This window comes from Vombatus ursinus, unplaced genomic scaffold (assembly GCF_900497805.2).
Source record: "Vombatus ursinus unplaced genomic scaffold, bare-nosed wombat genome assembly UNPS02014821.1, whole genome shotgun sequence".
In the NCBI taxonomy this organism is placed as follows: domain Eukaryota; kingdom Metazoa; phylum Chordata; class Mammalia; order Diprotodontia; family Vombatidae; genus Vombatus; species Vombatus ursinus.
In genome coordinates, this window is record NW_020954599.1 from 10,923,095 (window position 1) to 10,942,589 (window position 19,495).

At 34.7% G+C, this 19,495-nt stretch overlaps 1 protein-coding gene across 2 annotated transcripts in view; it reads left to right on the forward strand.

Moving 5' to 3' along the window:
- TET2 (tet methylcytosine dioxygenase 2) overlaps window positions 1–19,495 on the forward strand; it is a 155,640-nt gene that overhangs the window by 88,860 nt on the left and 47,285 nt on the right. The gene's annotated exons all lie outside the window — the stretch shown is intronic.

Consider the following 19,495-nt stretch of genomic DNA (forward strand, 5'->3'; position numbering starts at 1 on the left):
CAGCAGTATATCACAAAGATCATAAATTATGATCAGGTTGGATTTATGCCAGGAATGCAGGGCTGGTTTAATATTAGGAAAGTTAGAAGCATAATTTGCCATATCAATAACAAAAATGACCCAAAAAAACCACATGATTATTTCATTAGCTACAGAAAAGACTTTCAGCAAAATACAACACCTGTTAAAATAATAATAGAAAGCACAAGAATATACAGAGCTTTCCTTAAAATTATAAGCAGTATCTTTCTAAAATCAAGCGCAAGTATCATATATAATGGTGATAAGCTAGAAGCCTTTTTAGTAAGAACAGGGATGAGGCAAGGATATCCATTATTATCATTACTATTCAATATTGCACTAAAAATGCTAGTTATAGCAATAAGGCAAGAAAAAGAAAATGAAGGAATAAACATAGCCAATGAGGAAACAATACTATCATTTTTTGCAGATGATATGATGGCTTCCCTACAGATCCCTAGAGAATCAACTTTTAAAAAAAACTAATTGAAATAATTAATAACTTTAATAAAGTTGCAGGATATAAAATAAACCCATACAAATTATCAGCATTTCTGTATATTGCCAACAAAATATGACAGAAAGAGATAGAAAGAGAAATTCCATTTGAAATAACTACAGAGATTATAAAATACTTGGGAGTCTACCTGCCAAGATACAAGAGGAACCATATGAACACAAGTAGAAAACATTCTTTACACACACACACACACACCCTAGATTTAAATAATTGGAGAAATATTAATTGCTCGTGTAGGCCAAGGCAACATAATAAAAATAATAATGCTACCTAAATCTATTTATTTATTAACCATCATACCAATCAAACCACCAAAGAATTACTCCATAGAACTAGAATAAATAATAACAAAATTCATCTGTAGAAACAAAAGGTCAAAAATTTCAAGGCAATCAATAAAAAAAATGAGAAGAGGGCCTAGAAGTTCCATATCACAAACTATACTATCAAGCTATACTCATCAGAACAATTATTAGATAAGAAATAGAGTGGGTGATCCATGGAACAGATTATGTACAAAACAAACAGAAACAAATGAACATAGTGAGATTGTGTTTCATAAGTACAAAGATCCTAGCTATTGGGGCAAGAACTCGATATTCAACAAAAACTATTGGGAAAACTGGAAAGTAGTCTGGCAAAGACTAGGCATATATCTGCATCTCCCATCATATACCAAGATAAGCACAAAATAGATGGATTATGTATACATAAATAATGATATTATAAGCAAATTAGTGGAACGGAAGAAATTACCTGTCTAATCTATGGTAAGGGAAAGATGTCATGATCAAACAAGTGATAGGTTAATGTGAGGTAAAATTATAAAGTTTTTCTAAAAACAAAACCAATGCAGCTAAAATTAGAAAAAAACCAAGAAAATGGGAGGAAAATCTTACCACCACATTTTTCTGACAAAGGTCTCATTTCTAAAATATATAGGGAACTGGGTCAAATTTATAAAAAATAATAAGAGCCATTTCTCAAGTGATAAAAGGACAAAGGATATAAATAGGTAGTTTTCAGAGGAAGAAATCAAAGCTATCCATAGCCACATGAGGAAATACTCTATATCACCAATAATTAGAGAAATGCAAATTAAAAGAACTCTGAGGTACCACCTCATCATGCCCATCAGGTTGGCTAGAAAAACAGAAAATGAAAATGATGAATGCTGAAGGGGATGTAGGAAAACAGATCATGAATATACTGTTGATGGTGCTGTGAACTAGTTCAACTATTCTGCAAAGCAATTTGGAACTATGCCCAAAAAGTTATTATACTGCATACCCTTTGAATCAGAACTATTGCTACTAGAGCTATATCTCAAAGACATCAAAGAAAGAGGAAAAGAACTCATCTACACAAAAAATATTTATAGCAGTTGTTTGTAGTGGCAAAGAGTTGCAAACTAAGGGCTATCCATCAATTGGGCAATGGCTGAACAAGTTACGGTATGTGAATATGATGGCATATTGTTGTTATTCAGTTGTTTTAGTTGTGTCTAACTCTTCATGATCCCATTTGGGATTTTCTTAGCAAAAATACTGGTTTACCATTTCCTTTTCCAGCTCATTTTACAAATGAGGAAACTGAGGCAAACAGGAATTGCCTAAGGTCACACAGCTAGCAAGTGTCTGAGGCTAGATTTGAACTCAGGTTTTCCTGATTATAGGCCTAGCATTCTATCCATTACATCATGTAAAAAATGATAAAAGGGATGGTTTCAGGGAAAAAAAACCAGAAAGACTTGTATAAATTAATGCAAAGTGAAGTGGACAGAACTAGGAGAACCATCTACATAGTAACAGCCATATTTTAAAGATAATCTCTTTTGAAAGACTTAGTATCTCTGATCAACACAATGACCCACAATAGTTCCAAAGAACTCATGATGTCATGATGAAACATGCCATGATGAATCATTTCCAGATAGAGACAGATGAAGAGTTCGTATTTTTTTCTTTTCTTGCCTTTTTTTTTTTTTTGGAACATGCCAAATGCAGAAAATTTGTTTTGTATGACTATATATATTTATGATAGGCTTTATTTTTCTTGCTTTCTCATTGGATGGAGTAGGGGAGGAAAAGAAGTTGGAACTGAAAAAAAATAAAAGTATGCTTTTTAAAAATTTAATTAAAATTTTAATTTGTTTTTATTTCATTTTAACCTTAGAAACAAAATGAGAAAATCAAAAAAAAAAGAACATTTCCATGTACACAGTAGAACAAAAAGGAAAGATTCCATATAAAACAATAAATTTTCATTTCAAACTGTTTACTTTTTTTTTAAAGCCTATGTAATAAATACTACACATTGTTTTCAAAGCTGCCAAGACACACAGAGGAACCACATGAACACAAGTAGAAAACATTCTTTACACACACACACACACACACCAGATTTAAATAATTGGAGAAAAATTGTTCATGTAGGTCAAGCCAACATAATAAAAATCATAATGCTACCTAAATTAATTTACTTATTAACTATCGTATTTCTGTGATTCCTTCTAAGTTTTCTTTTGTTCTCTGCTATGCACTTATTTTATTTTTTCCTTCCTCCCTCCCCACCCCTCCATAGAGAAGGCTACAATTAAACATGAATATATATATGTATACATATATCTATATACATACATACATATAATATATAAATATATGTATACATGTATACATATAAATATATATGTATATGCATACGTATATACTTATGTAAATAAGATCATACTAAACATATTTCATTTTGTCAGTTCTTTCTCTGGCAGTGGATAGCATCTTCCTTCATAGGTCCAAGTCTTTCCATGTTTTTTTTTTCCCTAAAATCAACCAGCTCATTATTTCTTATATCATAGTAGTATTCCATCACAATCATATACCACAACTTATTTAGCCATTCCTTGACTGAAGGGCATCTATCATCTTATAGGTATAAGATGATACCTCAGAGTGGTTTTAATTTGCATTTCTCTAATCAATAATTATTTAGAGCATTTTTCATATAACTATATATAGTTTTGATTTCTTTATCCTTTGGCCATTTATCAATTGGGGAATGATTCATATTATTATAAATTTGATGAAGTTCTTCATATATTTGAGAAATGACCTTTATCTGAAAGATTGCCTACAAAAGTTCACCCCCCCCAATTTTCTGTTTTCCTTCTAATCTTGGCTACGCTGGTTTTATTTGTAGAGGAACTTTTAATTTAATATAATCAAAATTATGCATTTTACGTCTCACAACATTCTCTCTTATTTCTTCATAGATTATTCTCCTATCTATGAGTCTGATAGGTAATATATTTCATGTTCTAATTTTCTTGTGATAGCTCCCTTCATATCTAGGTCATGTATCCATTTTCACCTTATCTTGGTACATGGTTTAAGATATTAGTCTAGGCCCAATTTTTTTTTATCAAATTTTTATCAAATAATGAATTCTTATCCCCAAAACTTAAACCTTTACATTTATCAAACACAAAGTTACTAAAGTCCTTTATATCTACTCCATTCCACTGACTACCTTTCTATTTCTTAGCCAATTTCAGATAGTTTTAATATTCACTGCCTTATAATATAGTTTAAGGTCTGGTACTGCTGAATCTCCTTCCTTTACATTTTTATTTCATTAGGTTCTTTGAAAATCTTGGCCTTTTATTCTTCCAAACAGATTTTGTTATTTTTCTTAGTAAAATAATTTTTTCAGTAATTTAATTGGAATGGCATTGAATAAATAGATTAGTTAAGTATAATTTTCATTTTTATTATATTAGATTTGCCTACCCATGAACAATTGATAATTCTCCAATTATTTAAATCTATTCGTATAAAGAATGTTTTGTAATATATTCAAGTAGTTCCTTGGTGTATTTTGGCAGGTATACTCTCAGGTATTTTATAGTGTCTAAAGTTATTTTAAATGGTCTAAAACAATACTGAATAATATTAGTGACAGTGTACTTTCCCTATTTATCTCTTCTAATTAATTTTATTTTAGCTTTAACTTTGTCTCAAATCATGATTGCTACCCCTGTTTGTTTGTTTTACATCAGCTGAAGCATGATAAATTCCACTACGGCCTTCTATTTTAATTCATGTGTAGCTCTCATTTTTTATTACACTTCTTGTAAGCAACATATTATCAAATTCAGATTTTTAATCTATTCTGCTATCCATTTCCATTTTATGTGTATATTCATTCTATTCACATTCAAAGTTATAATTACTTGTGTATTTCCCCTATCTTATTTTTCCTCACTATTCTTCATCCCTCCTCACACATCTAATTTATTTCTACCACTACCTTGCCCTCCTATTCCTTAATATACCCACCCCTCTAAAAGTACCTGCCTTGTCCTCTTCCCCACCCTCCTAATTCTTGATCTATACACCTTCTAAAAGTCTTTCCCTTATTCTATCATCTTACTTCCTTATTTCTTTATAAATTTGGAAATCATTTATGCCCTTCTAGATGTATGTGTTGTTCTCTCTTTAACCCATTTCTGATGAGAGTAAAATTCCAGCACTACCAGCCCTCCACTCTCACTTGCTTCTTCTGTATCAGTTCTTCCTTGCATGCCTCATTTATATGAGATAATTGCTTTTTTTTCACCTCTCCCTACCCAGTTTTATTTTTTAGGATCACCCCATCATACTCAGTTCAGCCCAAGCCTTTCTTTCAAACTAAGTAGAGATGACAATCATGAGTGCTGATAACATTTTCACATATAAGAAGTTCAATTAAATTTTTTAAAAAAGAATGAATTTACTCCATGACTGTGGTACATTTCACAAATTTTCAAACTTTTGCAATGTAGTTATCAGTTTTGCTCATTGTTTTTCATTTTTGTCTTTAAAAATAAATTTGTTATATGGAGTGGCTGTCTGGGAGGGGAAAAGAGAGGGTGCTGTGGTTTTGGTGATGTCAAAAAAGACATTAATAGAAATTTATAGAAAAAATTGAAAAGGATGAATTTACTACCCAAGATCTGTCCTTCATCCACCAGAAATGTTACCTGCCTCAAATGCAAGGTCTTCTCTGACTCTATCCCCTTCTCAAATCACAGAATATCAAAGTGCACAACTACTTCAGAGATCCTTCAGACCTAGACAAAAATCCATTACCTGCCAATGTACTGCATTCCACTTTGGGAGAATTCTCTACCTCTGTACAACTTCCACTGGCTGTGTCCAATTCTAAGTTCAAGAACTGAATCTATTCCTTCATTCATGCTAAGAATCTTTTGAATACTTATAGATGGTCTGCCTTGAGTCTTCACCTCCCCAAGATAAATATTCTCACTTCTTGCATCTGATCCTCATGTAGCATCAGCTCCAGGCTCTTTGTCATTCCAGGTGCTCTTTGCTAGGTGCTTATCCATGTCCTTCATAAACTGTGGTTCCCAGAATTGAATCCAATATTCCAAATGCCATCTACCCAGGATTGACCTGCACACTACATCTCTCTTAATGCAGATGAAGACTGCAATAAATTAAAGAGAAATACATGTGTATACATACATATGTAATATACATAGATATATGAACTTAATGTCAGCAACAAGCATTTATTTAGTATCCATTTTGTGCCAGACATTGTACTAAGTGCTAGGGATACAAAGAAAAGGGTGGGGATGGGAGAGGAAGTCAGGGAAAGAGCAGTTTCTGCTCTTAACAAGCTCAGTCTAAATAATATTGTATTTGCTTTTTGTACCTTTCTGATCTCTTTTCTACCTGTGTGTTAATTCTATTTTGTTGCTTTAAAACATTAATATTCCATGAGAAATAAAAGATTGTATTTGTTTCTTTAACTGCCAAATCACCTTATTCTGAGCCTGGCAGTCCCACTATAGATCTTTTTCACACAAACTGATATCTAGAAAGACTTCTCCATCTTATCACTGTGAGGCGATTTTTTTAAACCCAATTATAAGATAATCTCTTTCATTTTTTCTCATGAGATTCGTTCCAATGTTTTAGTCTGTCGAGACCTTAGTCATTCCACCCACTTTTCTGCATGTTTTAAAAGTATAACATCTATTTGTGCCTTTATCCATGTCACTGTCAAAAATGTTATCACACAGTTCAGCACAGAACCCTGAAATTCACCTCCTTCCAGTTTGATCTTGAACCCCATCTAATCTTTGGATCTGGCCATTCAACAGTTCTGAATCACCTGTTTGTAGTATCATCCATCCCTTATCTCTCCATATTTTTCACAAGAAGAGAATAAGAGACTTTGTCAAAAGTTTCACTGAAGTCTAGGTAAACTTCATCTGCAGCATTCTCTTGATTTTAAAGTTCAGTAAGCTTGTCAAAAAAAAAAGCACCTTGGAGACACAGAGGAAAGAATGTGGGACTTGGGAGGCAGGGACGCTTGAAGTTGAATCCTGCCATAGATGCTCACTAACTGTGTGACCCTAGACAAGTCACTTAATCTCATTTGCTTCTGTTTTATCATTTGTAAAATGTGGATTATAATAGCAGCTGCCAGGGTTGTTGTAAGGATCAAATGAGATAATAATTGTAAAGCACTTAGCCAGTGCCTGACACATAGTAGGTGCTATATAAATGTTAATTATTATCATTTTCAAGGAGCCGCTAGATGGTACAATGGATAGAGTATTGGACTTGGGAGTCAGGAAGATCTGAGACTGAATCTTGCCTCAGATATTTATTGTGTAACCCCAGGGCAAATCATTTAACACTTTCCAAGCTTTAAAGTAGTATATAAATGTCAACTATTAAAAAGTGAAGATAAAAAAGGCTAGAATGGCATGAATTGTTCATGATGAAATCATGCTTGTTGTTGTTCTGTTGGTTAGTTGCATCCAACTCTTCATGATGCCATGAACCATATCATGCCAATGCTGTAAATGGCATTTTCTTGGCAATGATATTGGAGCAATTTCCTCATTTCCTTCTCCAGTGGATTAAGGCAAACAGAGGTTAAGGTTAAGTCATGCTACCTCTTTTTAATCAATGTTGCCTTTTTCAGATATTCATGAGCCAACCCTCTATACTTGATGACCTGTAAGATTCCTTCTTGCTCTAAATTTAGGATCCTATGAACCTCTGTTCTCAAACTTTTCTAGACATTGAAATCAAGATCACTGGCCTATAATTTGTACTTTATTCTTTCCCCCAGAACAATGTTTGACCTTCTCCAGTCCTGTTCTCTGCAGTCTTTCAAAGATTTTTGACCCTGATTCAACAATCACAGCTACCAGGTCTTTCAATATCTTTGGGTACAGTTCATCTGGGCAAGGAGACTTGAAGTGATCATAAGGCAGCTGGGTGATTTCTCCTATTTGCTTATTTCTCTTGGATACCAATTCTTCCATTAGCTGTTTTTATCCTGGTTTTTCCAATTGAAAGATCATTTTCCTTGGTATAGATGAGATAAGTAAAATAAGATTTGATCACCTCCACCTTATCTATTATAATAGTTATTATTCCATCTTCTCCAAATTGCAGCACCATCTCTTCTTTTATCTACGTCTTCCCTTTAATATAGCTCTAAAAATCACTTGTTGCTTTACTTTGCTTTCTTTGGCTCATTCTGAGGATTAGCACCATTCTTAAAGGACTGTGACATGCTTTTGTAAACTGTCTCTATTATCTGCCCTGGCTTCAATCTTTTGAACGTGATTTTCATTGTCCATCCATCCTGGGCCCTTTAAGTCAGTTTCCTATTTTCCTTATCAGAATTGTTTCCTTGTGTCTTCAGAATTTAATTCTCAAAAGCTACCCATCCCTGCTGGGCAGATTTTTTCAGCACAATTTCAGTCTGTTGGAGTCTGATAATCTTGCTCTCCATCTTTTTGAAACCTGCTTTCCCCCAAACTAGAATATATACCAGACTATTCCTGACTTTCTTGTCCTTTACAACAAACTCTATTATAAATTAGTCACTTTTCTCCCAAGGTCCCCATCATTTCCAACCCAATCCAGTAATTTTCCTCCTCTAGTCCTTCTGCTCCCGTCCTTGTCCTCCCTCTTCAGCTTGATTCCCTCTCATAAAAGTACAGTTTGTAGTGTTTTATAAATTACTACTCAATCCATAAAACATTTATTACAGCATCTACTATGTGCAGGTGCATTTTGCTAGGTTCTGAGAATACAAAGACAACTAGGACATAGGCCCTACCCTTAATTTTATGTGCAAGGAAGACTGGGAAAGTGAACAAAAGAAGACTGGGCAAAATACTATGAAAAAAATTAGAACAGAGAAATCACTTTTGTGGAGGTTGGGGAAGGAAGGCTGCATGAAGGAGGTGGGATCTGAGTAGAACCTTGATGGAAGAGAGTAGATAGTGACAGATGGGTACTTCATTCCAGACATTACTGACAACATGAAGATGAGAAGCAGACAACAACAGAGGACAGAGGAATTGTAGTTCATACACTTCAAGTTTCCCTAAAGAAACTTTTTCTCATTAAGATTACTTAATCCTGCCATAGATGCTCACTAGCTGTGTGACCCTAGGCAAGTCACTTAATCTCATTTGTTTCTCATCTGTAAAATGTGGATTACAATAGCAACTGCCAGGATTGTTGTGAGGATCAAATGAGTTCTCTTTAAGATTACTTCCTATCCTGGTACCTGCCTCTCATCCTATTACTAAAGATGTGGATCATTTAGCATATATTCTTCATTTTGATGTATTGGTAGCTTTCAAAAATGGAAGGAAGGAAGGAAGGAAGGGAGGGAGGGAGGGAGGGAGAGAGAGAGGGAGAGAGAGAGATAGAGAGAGAGAGAGAAAGAAAGAAAGAGAGAAAGAAAGAGAGAAAGAAAGAAAGAGAGAGAGAAAGAAAGTAAAACAGGAAGGAAGGAAGAAAAAGAAAAACAGGAAGGAAAGAAGGAAGAAAGAGAAAGAAAAATCAGAAGGAACAAAGAAAGAAAGAAAAATGGGAAGGAAGGAAGGAAAGAAGAAAGAAAAACAGGAAGGAAGGAAAGAAGAAAGAAAGAAAAATGGGAAGGAAGGAAGGAAAGAAGAAAGAAAGAAAGAAAAATAGGAAGGAAGGAAGAGAAAAACAGGAAGGAAAGAAGAAAGAGAAAAGAAAGGAAGGAAGGAAACCTACCTAACCATATACTTTTGCTTTTTGGGGGGGGGTTGCTTTTTTGGTGAGGCAATCAGGGTTAAGTGACTTGCCCAGGGTCACACAGCTAGTAAGTGTCATGTGTCTAAGGCCACATTTGAACTCAGGTCCCCCTGACTCCAAAGTTGGAGCTCTATTCACTGCACCACCTAGCTACCCCAACCATAGACTTTTAAAAGCATATACTAGTTTGAGGAGTTGAAATATGTTTCAATCAATCAATAAATATTTATTAAGCACCTACTATGTTCCAAGCACTCTGCTAAGCACTGAGGATACAAAAAGAGGCCAAAGACAGTTTCTGCCCTCGAGGAGCTTACAATTAATGGGGGGGGGAACAATATGCAAACAAATATATACAAAGCAAGCTATACATGGAATAAAGAGGACATAATTAAAAAGAGAAAAAGCCCTGGAATTAAGAGGGGTTGAAGAAGACTTCTTGTAGAAGGTGGGATTTCAGTTGGAACTTAAAAGAAGCCAGGGAGGTCAGTAGTTGGAGCAGAGGAGGAAGAGTTTTTGAGGCATGGAGGATAGCTGGAGAAAACTCCAAGAGCCTAGAAATGGAAGGTCTCATTCATGGAACAGCCAAAAGGCCAATGTCACCAGATCAGAGTTCCCAAGGAAAGTGTAAGAAGACTGGGAAGGTAGGAGGGGACTAGGCTACAAAGGACTTTGAATGCTAAAGAGAGCATTTTGTATTTGCTCCTGGAGGCAATAGGAAACCACTGGAGTTTATCATGTAGGGGAGGTGACATGATCAAATGTCAATTACTCAAAGATTGTAGTTAGTGCTTATAGGTGATTATTTACTGAGGTATGTAATGAATTTACTTAATCTCATTGTTAATCTTTTCCCTCATAATGAAATTATTAGCTTGTACTATCTAAATAAAGTTTAACTGGATCCCAAATTTTATAAATGAACAAGATGGTGAGGTGTGCATTTCCTGAGGTATGATTTTAGCCTAAGTAACCAACTTAAAATTTTGGCTTAGATAGTATCAAATTTCTGAATTCCCCTTAATTATTTAAAAAAAAAAGTCATTCATTTCCCCTCAAAGCCTTCATAGAAGTTATCTTTTCCCAAAGTTTTTTTTTGTTCTGTCTGTTTGATAAGTCAACTACATGATGTTGCTCATAGGACCCCAGCAAAGCTCCTTGAGTCCTCATTGTCCACTCTTCTTGTCTACATATCTCCATATATAATAAGGAGTGGAGCAGCCGTGGTGTGAAACAGCCGGTAATTATAGTTCCTTTCAAGTCTGCAACTCAATAGCAGTAAACACACAGAAACAGACAGCTGGAGTGTGACGAAAACATGAAAAAAAACGTAACTGCTTACTAGTTCAGAGAAGCATCTAGCTTTGTTAGTATATCCAGAAAAAAATGAAGATTCTTACAGAGTGATTAATAATTAACAAAGGCTGTCTACTAACCTTTTATGGGAACCAACCCATAGAGGATATGCTAAGTGGTTTAGTATTATTTAATTTAATTTTACATTATTTGAAAAGGGTAACTACTTTTTTTCTTCAAGATGAAGATGTCTAGTCAATTTGATTCAGTCATACCAGAATAATACCCAGGCTTCCCCTGTATAGGTATACTCTTGGTCATTACAACTTTGAAAGTTGTAATAAAAAAATTAGTAGATTGTTTTCCATTTGCCCTCCCATCAAGAAGGTTCAGGTAATGAAATCTATAATTCTTACTTGCCTACCATGAAGTTTCTGGAACCCTGAGAAATCAGATAAAAGTGACTTCTTAACCACTGTTTCTTCAACCAAGTGGCATTATCAATCTGAAATGACCAAGTTCTTAATTTTGTGTGTGTCAGTCCTTTATGCACCAAAGTAGGTCTCTTAGAAAGGATATGCTAATCAGTTTCTGTAGGAGTATCTTTTGGTCATGTGGCAGGCCATGAAATAAACTTTCTAGGAAGTTGAGCTTGTAATACTTTTGTTGAATTGAATACAGTCTATTGAATTGAGGAAGCAGCTAAGTATTTTTCCCCAGTTATATGTAAAAACAATTTTTAACATTCACTTTTTTTAAAACTTGAGTCCAAATTTTCTCTCTCCCTTCCTCACCTCCCTACTCCTTGAGAAAGTAAGCAATTTATATAGGTTAAATATGTTAAATCATCTAAAACATATTGCCCTATTAGTCAGGTTGTGAAAGAAGATATAGACCCAAAGGATTTTTAAAAATGAAAAAAAAATATATAGAAAGTTAAAAATAGTATGATTTCATCTGCATTAAGACTCCATCAGTTCTTTCTCTGGATGTGGATAGTATTTTCCATCATGAGTCTTTTGGAATTGTCTTGGATCATTGTATTGCTGAGAATAGTCAAGTCATTCACAGCTGATCATCATATGGTATTGCTGTTACTGTATATAATGTTCTCCTGGTTCTGCTCACTTCACATTGCATCAGTTTATATAAGTCTTTCCAGGTTTTTCTGAAATCCACTTGCTCATCATTTCTTGTAGCATAGTATTATTCCATTACATTCAAATACCACCGTTTGTTCAGCCGTTCCCCAACTGTTGGGCATCCTTTCAATTTCCAATTCTTTGCCATCACAAAAATAGCTGCTATAAATATTTTTGTACAAGTCCCTCCCCCCACTATTTTTTTAATTTCTCTGGGATACAAACCTAGTAGTGGTGTTGCTGGATCAAAGGGTATGCACAGTTTTATAGCTCTTTGGGCATGGGTCCAAATTGCTCCCCAGAATGGTTGGATCAGTTCACAATCCACCAACAGTGTGTTAGTGTCCTAATTTTCCCCCTCCAACATTTATTATTTTCCTTTTCTGTCATGTTATCCAATCTAATAGGTGTGAGGTGGTACCTGAGAGTTGTCTTAATTTGCATCTCTCTAATCAATAGTGATCAGAGCATTTTTTCATATGACTATAAATAGCTTTGATTTCTTCATGAGATAAATTAATTTTCTTAGCAAGCAAGTTTTTCATAATACACTAAAATGTATGCAAATATTAATGCAGTAGGACAGCATAGATGCATTATAATAATTTATATTTTAATATTTTATTTTTCAATCCAAGTTAGCAATATTAAACCTGGGTAGAGCCCTTAGAGATCACCAGTCCAACCCTCTTATTTCATAGATAAGGAAGTAGGCACAAAGAGTAAAGAACCCAAAGTCATATGACTGGTTTGTACTAGATATTGGACTATAACATAAATCTCCAATCAATTTGTTGAGCATTTATTAAGTACCTACTATGGGCCAAGAACTATACTAGGCACTGGGGATGAAAAGATAAAAGAGAAGGGTATTTGCCCTCAAGGAGTTTACAGGCTATTGGAGAAAATAACATGTACACATATGAGTAAATACACACAAACAAAATAATTTCAGAGGTCAAGAGAGGCACTGTATTTTAGAGAGAGTCAGGAAATATGTCTTGCAAAAAGTGAAGCTTGGACTGTGCCTTGAAGGGAGCTAAGGAATCTAAGAGATGAATATGAAGAGGCAATCCTTTACAAAGATGGAAAAGAGCCTGGGCAGAGGCTCAGAGACAGGATGTTGTGTATAAGGAACAGTACATAGGTCAGAATGTAGACTATGTGAAGGGCAGTCATGCGTATTTATCCGAAAAGGTTATTTTTTTCTAGTTTCCAGGCAGGTTCCATGTGTTTTTATGTTATTATTTTTCCAGGAGGGCAGGGCATATGTCTCTCTTTGCTTCCAGATTATGTGGATTAGATCTTGACAGGGAAAAAAAGAGATCCATAGTCTTCTACTATGACTCTTACCAACTACAATTAATTCTTTCACTCTCTCTAAGACGGTCACAACTATCTGGGATAAATGAAGTCAAGGATGAATATCATAATGGAATATGGTATACTTAAATTTAGTACAACTATAATGAATATTGTTCTCTTCAATTTTTTTGGAATTTGTTTATTTAAATTTTGATTCCAAAAGTACCTCTAGTGATTGTACAACTTCTTGATATAACTCCTAGAAGAATATATCAGTTACATTAAAGCCTTTTACATATCTCAAGTAGCTCTCATTTGCCTAATATTTTACCCATGAGACAATTTAATATACATTTCCTCTTCTGGATAGAATAAAATTGTTATATTTTCTATCATGAAATAATGAAGTCAGGTGCCTTTAGGATGGGCACATATCACAGAAAGTAAAAATGATATCCCATTGAGTGGCAGTGGATGCATGAAATTACTCATTCTTGAGTTCTGAGTGAAGTGCCTATCTTATCTCCCAAGAGTAACTTTGCAACTAGCTTGTAAATTAAACCAAACATATGATAATCACTAGTAGCTCCAAAATAGGCAAAATGAAAAAAAAATGCCCAGGTTGTCATGGTAACCATAGCAGATAACACTTCCATTATGTCAGAGTTAAATCTATTTAAGTTTAACTTCACAGGGCCACAATCATTATATATGCTTTAGAAAATAGGTGGAAGAACAAAACTTGTATGCAAAGCTTCAGATTTGGTGAGTGTAATACAGCTCAACACTACCAAAATTTTAATATAACAAAGAAACCCTACTCTAAAATTTTCCAGGAAGGCATTATTTAATGATGATGGTGATGGTGGTGGTGGTGATGATGATGGTGGTGGTGATGATGATGGTGGTGGTGGTGGTGGTGGTGGTGATGGTGGTAGTGGTGATGGCGGCAATGATAATAATAGCTAGCACTTATACAGTGCCTTAATGTTTGCAAAATACTTTATAAATGTTATCTCATTCTATCCTCACAACAACTCTGGGAGGTAGGTACTATTATTATCCCCAGTTTATAGGTGGAAAGTGAGTCAGGTAGCAGTTAAGTGATTTGCCCAGGGTCACACAGCTAGTAAGCATCTGAGGCAGAATTTGAACTCAGGTCTTCCTGACTCCAAGTCCAGCACTCTCTGTACTGCACTGCTTAGCTGCCTTGACCATTAGGTCATTATCCATTAATGAGATCCTGCTGGGTATGTGGCACTGCACTGGACATTAATGTAATTATTTTCTATATTTTAATAATAGCATTTCTCCATTATAAGTTAGGAATGTCTCTAGAAGGGAAGAATGATTAGTATATTTATTCATTTGGGTCTTCTTTCAAGGTTTTGTGTTGTGGAGGATGTTCATTTATTAAACAATAGGAACCACCTTAAACTGATTACAGCTATCACCATATAAAGCTATCATTATATAAAATTTAAAAATATGTATATATATTTATATGTGTATATATACATATATGTGTGTATATATACATATATACATATATGCATGTACATACATATATGTGTGTATGTATATATGTACACACACACACACACACACACACACATATATATATGAAGATGTTGTCTGGCAAATAAGTTTCTGCTAGAAATTCAACATGTAATATTTGACAGCTTCAAGGAAGAGAAAAAAAATCATTCAAACTAGCATATGCTATGGAAGTGTAAAGAGGAACTTAATAAATGATTTTTGTTCATTTTTTTACTTGCTTTAGCGCACCTTTTTAGCCTAAGAGTTTATGAATACCAAATAGGTATTCTGAATGCAATTCTCATTGTGCCTTACCAGGTACAATCCACTCATGATTATTTATATGAATGGAGGACAGTCCATGTTTGAATGATCAAAAACAATCCCCAAGTCATTTGTATTTAGCACTGGGATACATTATGTCTTGTTTTGTGGTAGTTTACCATTCTGTTATATTTTGTTTAAACATAAACACACCCCCACTATTAGGATTCTAGTAATAAGCTATTAATCAGAAAAGTAGCCCAGATTTAATAGACAGATCTATAATTGAGAACTGACCAAAGTGGGAAAATTGACATTAATTGACTTTTCATTGATTCACATTGTGAATCAGAACCTAAGGTCTATTTCCATATTTCCCTACATGTCTAAATTCTAAATTCATCCCTTTGTGTACCGGATTTCTCATCATTCCTGCCCAAATAATCTATAAGGTATTAAACTCTATTTTTAATCTTTTTTTCACCCAAGAAGAGAGAGACAACATGTAGTATAGTGGATAGAGAGCTAGATTTGAAACCAAATTCCCATTTCTGACACATTCTAGTTGTATGACTCTGGGCAAGTCATGTCACCCATTTATATTTTAGACAACTCTTTAAGACTATAAGTTTCTGAAGATAAGGTAATAACTTGCACTAAAAGGGTTGGGTGAGGGTTCCTCACTGATAAGTTTCCAATTTCACTGAAATCCCAGGTCCAGTCTCTATGCCTAAGATAAGGAGACCCAGTTTAAAGCTGTAAACCCAGAAATTTAATAATCCTAAGAGAGATCCTTCTGTTCATGCCCCAGAGGAAAAATATGTTGTTTATAAGTAACCTTATAAATGTATCTGCTTAGTATGTGCAGATGGCTGGAATCTAGGAGAAAGTGGATTTTCTCAGTTCTCTTTGACAGAAAAGGGTTAGCTGTTCCCTTCGTTAGGGACCTGAAAAAAATTCCAAAATCTTGGTCTAAAATTCTCTTACAGGATGAGAAGTTCAAAAAGTCAAGATTACTATAATAATATGACTTAGCCCACATTCTCTCTGCTTAGGACATATGTTAACTATTAAATATGGAATCCAAATTGCAATCTTCATGTAGCTTGGGTAGGCTAGTTTTCCTACAAGAACCTGAGAGGTTTTGATTCTTTATGATTTTAGTTTGCTACCTTAAAGTTGCTTTGTTATAGGGTTTTTTTTTTTAAGTTTCACAAGTCTACTGATATCCAATCACTTCAACCAACACTGGGATTGAACATGGCAACTACTTAACAGTCACAAGGTTTAAAGTAGAAAGTGAAACTCCTGAGAGTGGGAATTTGATGGATACCAAATGGAAGATTTGAGCTAGAATTGTTATCCAGAACGGTACCTCAAGGCTGCTATTGAGAAACACATTACCTACAAAGGAACCATTCACATCAAGTAATTGGTGTTAAATGGTTCCATAGATAAACTCAATTAATGAGTAATGTTTCCATTTGGCTCAGGGCTTTGGGAGTTGGTGGTCCTAGAAGTTTTTGTCCTTTTTTTTTTTTTAAATCAAACTACCAAAGCTCTCAATGCCTGACACATATTAGGCATTTAATAAATGCTTGTTGAATCGAATTGAACTGAATTGTAGAAGAAGGGGGAGGAGGAAGATTTGGTGTCCTATCATCATGACTATGAACAGACACTCCCCACAGCAAAAGGAATGACATGAGCCTGTAAGGAATATGTTTACAGGATGTCAGTTATTTCTCAGAACAGAACACCTCTCCCCTCCCCCTCAAAAATCCCTTTACATAATTGCTGAGTACCATCTACAGTTTTATGTGGCAAGAGATGCATCTACATTCCTTCTTGATTCCTAAGAAGTCAAATGGTGTTGAGTTGAATTACAACCCTAAATGCACATTGGTGGAATGAGATGCCAACCCATTTGCACAGTAATGTGCTATTTTTAAGTCATGCATCATAGCATCTTCAAAGAGGCCAGTCATAATTATGATGGATTAGACTGCAGAGCCAGTCCTAGATGGAGTAATTGTTTCACAGATGCTGCTGATGCGACATGAATTTATAATAAATTAATGCTTGATGGGGTGGGGGGTACCATATCAAATGCAGAGTCGATAACTGCTGTATCTAAAACCTGGCTTGGCTTTCTCAGACCCGAATGTCATCCTCTGGTCAAAATTGCAGTGTTCCTGCTTCAAATTGAAATGAAAATGCTTTAAAATTGTGTTCCTGACATTGAAAACACAAGCTTCAGGTGCTTGGCACTTCTTTATTTGATACCTTGTGAAGATGATGCTAGAGGCTATTGAAATTTAGAAACTGGAGGGATCAGAAGACTGATTTTACTTCTTCTACGTTTAAATTACATTACATGGTTGCACTAATGATTTTATTGCTTCCTAAATAATTGATTGTATTCATAGTTAGTTGTTGGAAACAGAAGCAATGAAGTGACTTCTAGTAAAATCAAACATTAGAGCATCATTAGCTAGGATGAAAGACCCAGGAATCAAAATTACCTGCAAGATCATTTCTGGGCTACTTTGTCTCTAAAATGTGGATTTGCTTAATTAAACTACCATTCCTCACACCTAAGTAACTGCTAAATTCACAATTTCTATAGATGGTTATTTCTTTTTTTTTTAAGGATTTACTGTGTACCATATGAAAATTTGAACCCTTAATTTTTGAGATTTATGTGATGTATGAAAAGATACCCCTAAGTACTATACTGAAGCAGCTACATACACTTGCAGTCATTTTCCCAAGTAGTGATAATAGTCCAGTCCTCCAAAGCTCCTGTAGACCTGTGATTTCATTTCTGTGTATATTCCCTCCATCTGGACAAATTACAACCCATCCACACCTTCTTCTTGGATGCAGTTCTTCATGCTTCTTCAATGATAGGGTGTGGGTGTGTGTGTTTAGCAAAGCAATTCAACAAATTAGGCTAGAGGTATTCCAATTATCTTTATATTTCATAGGTATCTGTATATAACTTAGAGTGTTCAGCACTTATTCCTTATTCTTGTTACATCTCCATTTTTGGTCATACATTTCTTCAATTATTTTCATTGAGAAAGTATAATTTCAACAAGACAGTAGTTCAGTAATCAATGGAATGTCCAAAAAACTGAACATCACTGGCTAAAAAACTAGATTATTCCTATTTAAGAATTGATAATTAGGATTCTATTATCTAGATTTTTCTAGAGTGGAATAACAATCATATAAGCATTTAACTATGAAACTTTTTCTTCTGCTGTATAGTACCATCCACCCATTACCTTATATCTATTACATATTAGATAGATGGGTGGATGGATGGATGAATGAATGGACAAATAGATAGATGGCTAGATATCATTGTTCAATCATTGAGTCATGTCCAATTCTTCGTGATCCTGTGGACCATATCACATTAATACTGTCTGTGGAGTTTTCTTGGCAAAAATACTAGAGTGGTTCTTTTTTTTTTTTTTTGGTGAGGCAATTGGGGTTAAGTGACTTGCCCAGGGTCACACAGCTAGTGTCTGTGTCAAATGTCTGAGGCCAGATTTTAACGCAAGTCCTCCTGACTCCAAGGCCAGAGCTCTATCCAATGTGCCACCTAGCTGCCCCTTACATATAGAAATACATACAATAGCTGGTATTTATATGGCACTTTAAGGTTTTAAAAACATTTTACATATATTATCTCATCTTCTCCTGACAACTCCAGGAAATTGGTACTATTATCCCCATTTTTCAGATGAGGAAACTGAGGCTGAGAGAGGTTAGATGACTTGCCCAGGGTCACACATGTAACCCAAATCTGAGGCATGATTTAAACTCATCTTCCTGACTCCAAGTCCAGCACTCCATTCACTATGCCATCCAGCTACCTGTCTTTGTACAAATATGTCAGATATGTCATAGTATATATGCATATACATGTAAGCTCTTTGAGGCTAGGTGCTGTTTTATGTTTTTCTTTGTATTCTCAATGGCTAGCTTAGTGCCTGACACATATTAGGTAATTAATAGATGTTTATTAATTGATTGCTGACAGCTATGTCTAATGGAATTAAACAATAACAATTTTACTTATTTCAGAAAAAGTAATTTTTACCCAGAGCATTGTTTTATGTTTTGTTTTCCACTATGATGAAGATAAGAAATTTGGATTGTATTTCTCTTGAAGGATTGGGATTAGATATTACATGACCCCCAAAATGCAAAGGTGATCTTTCTTTTCACTGAAATCTGAAAGAGAGAGAGAGAGAGAGAGAGAGAGAGAGAGAGAGAGAGAGAGA